An 8,470-nucleotide genomic window follows, 5' to 3' on the forward strand; every position below is an offset into this window, starting at 1 on the left:
TTTGAAAGCTGCTAATAATGTTGAAAGAAGTGATGGATAACAACCCATAACATTTTCTCTCTGAATTTTCTCAAAAGGATAGAAAAAATCCCATAGGATTAATTTAAACTGCTAACAAGTATTAGTTTTTTCTGCCTCAGCTGCTTTTCCTTTTCTACAGGAAACATCTGTATCTTCTCAGCAGCATAATTTTTAATTTGTTGGATGCCTTTTATTGATCAATAGCTATTTATTGGGGGGGGTGTTTGTATTTTTACAGAATGGTTTCTTTCAATCACCATTACTTCTCCCTCACTACAAAGTCATCACATCCCTTGAAATAACATATAATAGTCCTTTTTCTATCTGTAACCTAGAAATTTATCATTTTCAGCCAGATTGTTTTGGCTACATGGAGCTCCATTAACTCTGATAGGGTTCTACAGAGACCCAGCAATCTAGCCATACTCTATCAGCTCCTGAAGTAAAGATTCTTTCAGTTTCTAACTAACCTTAATTCAGTTTTCTTTTGCTGGAAACCAGGAATGAAACCTTCTCTTTTTTCTCTGCTTTTTTCCATAGTTCTTATTGTAACTCAAAACATATATGTGCTGTGTGTTTACACATATACTTTTTTTACCCAACAGCCTTTTATCTTGCTTCAATATTTAATTTACTTAATTTACTTCAATATTTTTTCTAGTTAGTTGGCCAAATTTATTGCTCTTTGGCACCGTCCAAGTTCCTACGGACGATAAATTTACCAAAGTTAAAATTACTGATAAAACCACAAGTATGTGAGTGAAACATTAATGACATTATACAGTCTTTCTGGAAAGCATTAACAAATAACTTCAATCAAATTTTAAATTTTAATCTCACAAGCAAAAATTTTCCAGCATCTAGGGTAGGCATCTGCATGTCATCTCAACTTCTAGACTTCTGTTAAAGGCAATGGAACTCTAACATGAAAAGTCTGAAGGACTCTATAGGAAAATTCAGCTGTACCACAATAAATTCAGCCAGATTTGGGTATGCTTCTGCCAATGGGAAGCAAATGTCTCTAACAGCAAACACTTAGAACATTTCCTGCTATTAATTGGACTTAACCTTGAACAATTGATGGGACAGTCTAGCTATTAAAATGATACAGATTCCATTACAGTAGACAATTTGTAGTTTAAAACACAGGGCACTTAACTGGCATGAATACATGACAGTCTCTTCCAGGTGACCTCAGTGCCTAGAATCTGCCTAGGCAGGTTTAGTTAACTTGTATGAGTGAAGCACTAGGAGCTGCTTGTCAGAATATGATCTTTGAATGTATTGGCAAATTCTCTAGTGGTTATAATCCAGTCTTAGATGTCTACTCCATGCACAGTTACTTCCATGTAGGCACTTCAATTTGTGTGTCTTACACCTGAGGAGCTTCAGTTCTCCTTTATGTTTAAGTCTGTATAACATTCTATGACATAAGTGGGCAAGGAATACCAGTTGACCCAGACTTTCTCTTTGATATTACATTTATGAAAAATGTAATATGCAGGTACACTTCTTTTCATGGACAGCTATGATCAGATGGTTGGCTGCTTGATCAGGTAATTATGTATATAAGAGTCCTACATGCTTAAAAAACTCTTAAATCAGCAACATTATGATGATTTATTCTTGGAAACTTCACTGATGGACTGCTCTACTTCCAAACAACTATGAATTTTTTACTTCCCATACATTTACATCCCAGCTGTTAAATGACAGAATTAGATATTCACTACTGGCCTGTTATCTTTCATTGGTGAAGTATGGTACCCATATCCTAGCAAACTAATCAGATAAATCTTGTTTATCTTCTGAATAAATTTCCAGCCTGTCTCTGTCTTCTCCTTTTGCTCTAGTGAGAAAACACAAAAAATATACAGATCCACAAGAACAAGTTTTGCTTTTCAATAAACACTGCAATAGTATTTTGATCAGCTCTTCAAACCTTTTGAAACTTAGCAAACAAAGCTTAGTTGAAACCATAAAGCTTTGGCTATGTTCAAGAACTCCCAGATTGTAAAAGCTGCACATTATTAATCACCCTGAAATTCAGCAATAAGGAGGTAGTGAACCATTCTTATCATCAGTTATGAACAGTGTTTATGTGCTGTCTAATTATGAGACATAATAACATTACTATGTAAATCAAAAGTCCATAATACTAATGAAAAATCCCAAAACTTATGAATAATAATTAGAAATTCAATTAATAATAGAATGTACCTATTAATATTATTCACATTTATAGGTGTAATAATTTAAAAGCTTTAGAGCTTATATATATATTGTAGCTGTAGTGAATGACAAACATTAGGCTAACAAACACAGCCATTCAAAAAGCTTTATGGTCTCTAGGGAATTTTGACATTTTATTTATAGTCTTTATTATTTGTACAATTCTGAAATAAAATATTTGTAAATTAATTTCAATTGCCTCATGAACAAAGGCAATTTGATTGTTTAAAATTTATTTTAACATGCAATAGAAAAAAAACAAGGCTAATACACAGAAGACATATGGATATCAGATTTTAGTTCTACACATCTACTTAAATTGAGACTCTATCTATTAAAACAGAGTCATCTTGAATTTAACATGAGAAAATCTTACTTTCAATTAAGCCTAAACATATTTATAATCAATTCTAATTAGTCCCGTTCTTCTAAATATCATCTGCAATTATAAAGTAAACCTACCCATGGAGATTCATTAAATCTTGAAATTTTTGAACCTCAGCTTCAATGATCTTCCTTCAAGTGGCCTCCCACCATCTGACATAATTTTCTGCCCTGTTCCTTGAGTTTACTTGGCACACAAAACTGAAAGAATTATTTCAACCATTTCTCCATCTTTTCTCAACTCCTGTTAGATGCACACATGAGCTACTTGCTCAATCTCTAAATTACATTGGAAAGAGATGGGGGGTGGGGGGGAAGGATCATACAACCCTTCCATCTACCACTCTCCTTTATGTAGAAAGGCTAATTTTTGCAAGTGATTTTTTTTTTTAAGATAGTTGTGTGTGTTCATGTCCAATGATATTTCTGCAGCAGCAGAAAGGCATCCAAGTGAAGGTGGAGGTGCACTTTTAGAGGTGCCATGGTTCAAGCCCTTGTGCAAATATATATTCTGGGAAGCCCTGATCTTTCCTGCTCTTTTACTACAAACCTCTGCTAGACTTCTGTATGTCAGAAGGCAGCTGGAGCAGGCCTTGTGTATGAGGGAGGACAATCTGGAAGCCAAGGGTGACTCTAGCTCAGTCTCTGTCCTCACCAGTTGGCATCATCTCACATTGTCTGAACACAGACAGATTTGGTTGCTGCTAAGAGGGTTTATTATCAGTTTGCAACACAGTAATGAATCAGTTCCAGGGTACATCCAGGAGACATGGCCAAATACATGACTTGAAACCAAGCTTCTAATTAGGTCTGAGGTCATTCTAGGAAAACAAGGTCAGAAAAAGGGATGAAGACAGGTACACCTAAAGCAAAGAGTACCAGTCCCACTGCTCATGACAGAAGAACAGTGTTAGTAACTAGTAAGTAGTTGTATTTTCTGCCCCTGTTTGCAACATTTTTAGCCCACCAGTCCCTCCCATTGCCCACCCACCTTGCTGTTCTCTGATCCTTTTCTCACCATATGGCTACCAAGAAATTATAAATACTCTTTCAAAGGCCTTCCTAGACTCAATGTACAAAATGCACTGATCTCTCCTGGTACACAGAGAGATTATTCTAATTAAAAAAGCCAATTTGATTGGTAATGCAAATCCTGTCCTTGGTAAAGTTATGCCAGTTCTTTCTATCTCCTTATCCTCCTTATATTCAGAAGGAGGTCCCCTCAGTGTCATCGATTTATGGAACGTAAAGTATAACATTTTCTCAAAAAAACCCCCCAAAAAATCTGACTTCTTCTTATAAGGACATTTCGGGTTCTTTCTGAGATAAAATGACAATACCTCACTCCACAAAATGTGACTTTTCCAAAGATATCCTTGAAAGTTTCGTTCTGGTCACAGATTTGAAATGAGTTGAAGAACATAAAGAGCTGGTGACATGACTGAAAGTTTCTTTAAAAATAAATTAGAACTCATTCATCCAATCTAAAAACAATAAGCTTTCCCTTCTGGGGCAATGAGTGTGGATGATGTTATCCAGTAACTATGAACATCTAGAACCTGTTAACTCTTCCCTCATATACTTGTAAGAATTTTCCATAGGCATTTTCAAGTATAGTTAGGGAAAGGAGGTGATCACTGCTGGACTGGAATGCAGTGCTGTTGTCCTAAACAGTCCCAGTACAGTTAAACACTGAGTGCCTGGCTATGTAGCAGGACAAAGAGATGAAGAGTCTGAATTTGGAGAGCCATAGGAAAGGGGGAGAATAATTAAAAAGAAAAAAAGAAAAAAGAAAAAAGAAAAGGGGAAAAAAGTTTCTCCTTCACAGAATGACCTTGTTTTAGTGCTCTCCACGCCATTCACCTCCATAGCTGATCAGCCAATTCCATTTATCATTATAATTAGGCAGCATCTTGCCAGTTCAATCAGGCTCAATTACTTAGGCCTCATTAGTGACTGACATACTATAACAAGTGCATCTTTGAATGAGCAAGGTCAGATAAAGAAAGTACAGTATACAGCCAGCAAACACATTTATAGACCATAACAATACAATGCTTTGGATGGTGAATAACTTTTAAGAAGGCGTGAAGATAATGAAGCTAAAAGTAACCTTGCTTAGCTTGCATTATTGCAGCTCCTACAAGTTCCTTTCAACTCAGCTGAACAGTAGTGATAAGAGGCAAGTCTTCCAATGGCTCTGGAAAAACTTTGAGGCTGTTAGAAAATTGAAGTTTCAGGTTCTGGAGAATGGCAGCTTGTCTGATGCTTCAGAGCAGCATAAGAACTTAAAAAATATGCAGTGGAAGAAACTGGACTTTGAGTGTCCAGTGCTACATATCTTTCTGTATTGGTAACAGCAGCAAATGGTTCTGCTTATAAATTATGGTGGAATGTAAAAGGAATTGACTAGATTCTGCATAAATTAATATTCTAGACTTCAGCATAATGATTAGAGTGTGTTTATTAGAGAAGATATTATTGCTTTATTGCTCTTTATAAATATCTTGAGAAGTAACCTTCAGAAATTAAATGTATCTTAAGTTAAATATACAATTTTTGACACATACACATATACACATATAATATTAAAGGGAAAAAGGTACATTCATTAACTACAAATTAGAGTTTCTTCACACAAGAAAGTGGTAGTCCTCAACTGTTTCCCAGTATGAATGGTATGAATGGTGGAGAAATACATCCACATTACTTAAAAATAATGTCTGAGATGTTTAAAAAATTTTTATGTCACTTGGATCTCATGGATCAGGGAACATAAATCATGAGTCTATGTGTCCCATCTACACATGGTGTGTCCCATCTATACATGGTTTTGGGTATGACCAAAGCCCTTGCTTCTAATGGAGCTGATGGAATCACACCTGTTGCTATTCCATAATTAGGCACAAATGGAGATGTAGTTTTATATGGCAAGAAGTTCCTTTTTATCTAACTTGCTTCATTGCAAAAGTCTATTGTTTGAAAATTTGGTCATGCTCGTTCTTTAGCACACAGTGATAATCCTATTTTTTTTTTCCACTCCAGAGCACAAAAATAGAGTTCATTTTATTATTGTTTTATCCACAGTCATGATACTTGGAGATGCAATTCACCTCTCGTTTTCCTAAGATAGTAGTCTGAAACCAGACACAAATGATGATTATTGTGACCATGTTTATTTTTATTCTGAATTATTTTCTTAGAATTTTTTTACCTTACATTGGGTGATCACAAAAGTACCAAAAAGGATCCACCAGTTTTCTGGGATATCCTTTTACACTCTTTTAAATTCTGGTAAACTTTGTTTCAAATATCACCTGTATCTTATGTTACTTTTTTTCATATTTTGCAATACTGTATCTAGTTCTCCTCCAGTCATAATATTTAAAAGGCATATGAAAGATGCCCCAAGTCCACACAGAAAATTCTGTAATATAATATACATAAGAAAAATAAAGTAATGTCTCCTGTGAAGTGATGAGTATGCGCCCAAAAGTGCAGGATTTGATTATCCTAACAGATATATTCTGAGTCATTATTATCTGGTTCCCTTTTATTCTTCTACACATACTTGAGGACCTTATACCCAGAGGTATTTAATTTCATAAATTGGCAGTGTGCTATGTGAAGTGTTTCTTTCATTTATTCTTATCTAATCTCTTAGTTATTTATTTATTTTCCTAGGAAACTACTAACTATAATAGCCAAATATTAAAAATATAAATAACAACTTTCAACTCTGACTTTCCTCCCTACTTGAAGACAAACCAGCTGAACCATTTTGTATGTTTCTGAAAATTTCACTGAGTAAAATTGAATCAAAGATGAGAATTTTGTGAGTGAAAAGTGGTTCAGACTGTGATTATTCTCATCTTTTGCAGCAGTGAAGTCTCCAGCCTTGGCTAGGATCTTAAACAATTTCTTTAGATATTCATGAGATAAAGAGACTAGAGGATGATCTCGCACCTCCAGATAGTGTTATTGCATTTGTCCTTTAACAGGTTTTGATCAAAGAAAAAATATGGCATATGCATACACATGTATGAGACATATACATATGTGCTATTCTGCATAATATTCTGGACCAATAGGTTGTTTCTGCAATGAATGCTGGAACAGGCTTTACAAATCACGACAGTTTACATTCCCAATACAAAGTTTGCCACCTTCTTGAAAAGAAATGCTGCTATTTACACGAACAGTAGAGAAACCCAACCAAAATATTTAGAAAGTGAAGTATTCCACTACATTTTCTACCACTGGAGAGAGAATAAGAAAGAAATTTGTGACAAGCGTTGGATGTGTCATTAAAGAAACTCATGGGAAATGTTCAGTTCAATAGTACTGAAGTGAATAGAGAGAAGTGAACTCAATGGGGATATTAAAAAATTATCATAGAAAAGGAGTGGAATTATGAAGGCAAGGTTTTGGTGGTATAGAAGAACAGTAACTCGTAACAGCTCTCATGGATCCATGCAAACCATTTTTGGGGATCCTTTTGTAAAGCCAGTCCTGAGTTGCACAAAAAAAAAAAAGTGCGGCCAGCAGCTGAAGGGAGGTGATTGTCCCTCTCTACTCCATTCTCATGAGACCCCACCTGGATTGTTGTGTCCAGCCCTGGGACACAGCACAAGAAAGACATGGGCCTGCTGGACCAAAGGGAGCCCAAAGATGTCCAGAGGGGTCTAGCACCTCTCTTACAAAGACAGGATGAGTGACCTGAGCTGTTCAGCCTGGAGAAGAGAGGACTCCTAGGAGAACTTATTGTAATCTTTCAGCATGTAAAAGGAGCTTGTTAGGGGAAAAAAAAAATACTTTACCAAGGCCTGCAGTGACAGGACAAGGGACAATATTTTTAAACTGAAAGAGGGTAGATTTAGACATTGAAACAAGTTATTCAGAGGAGCCATGCATGTCCCATCACAGGAAGACCAGGCTGGATGGCGATTTGAGGAACCTGATATAATAAAAGATGACCCAGCTCATGACAGAGGTATTGGACTAGAAGACATGTAAAGCTCCCTTCCAACCCACACCTTTCTATGATTCTAAGATTCCTTGCTCACTGCAACCTCTTCCAAGCAAACTGCATGAATTTGGTGGTTATGTGCTGTTTCGCTGTTTTACAAAGGGCTGTCTGTACCATGTGTTGTCAACAACTCACTAAAAAGTACTCAGGAACTTGACAAAGGATGTATCATAATTATTACTTGCTTTACACTTTTTCTCAAATATTCTTGAGTGTCTTTCATGAAAACAGGGAAAACATCACCTGTGGCTAGCCATAAAATTGATAGAAGTTAAGGACATTCTTATAAACTGATACTGCAAATTTTTTGCCAATCTATGAACATGTGAATGGAAAAGTGAGATTGCAATAACCCTGGAGCAGAACACAGCAGCAGCTGAAAACAAATGAGCTCAATGTGTGTTTCAAATTGTGAAAATGTTGTTAGATTATATATAGAAAGACCAACATTTAAAACTGACAAATATGGCCCCCTTCTTATCCATTGCACATTACCACTTTAGGGATGAAGCTAACTTGCTTTTTTTCAAATGTGGATTACTTGCAGGATTCACAGTTTTCTGAAATTCTGGCAGTGTCATTTACAGAGATTAACATGCTCATGTCTCCAAACCTTTCCAGATATTGAAGGAAGCATCAAGAATTTCTATTTGGAAAGTTTCTGTATTCCCTTTATTGTCTCTAATTGCTCAGGTAAAACAGAGGTCAAATGTATAGGCTCTGAATTGTTGCTATCAATGATTATGTTCATCTGGTGTAAATGAGATAGGTACCTGGAAACAGGGCATTTGATACACCCTGAAT

This window comes from Agelaius phoeniceus, chromosome 3, assembly GCF_051311805.1.
Source record: "Agelaius phoeniceus isolate bAgePho1 chromosome 3, bAgePho1.hap1, whole genome shotgun sequence".
In the NCBI taxonomy this organism is placed as follows: domain Eukaryota; kingdom Metazoa; phylum Chordata; class Aves; order Passeriformes; family Icteridae; genus Agelaius; species Agelaius phoeniceus.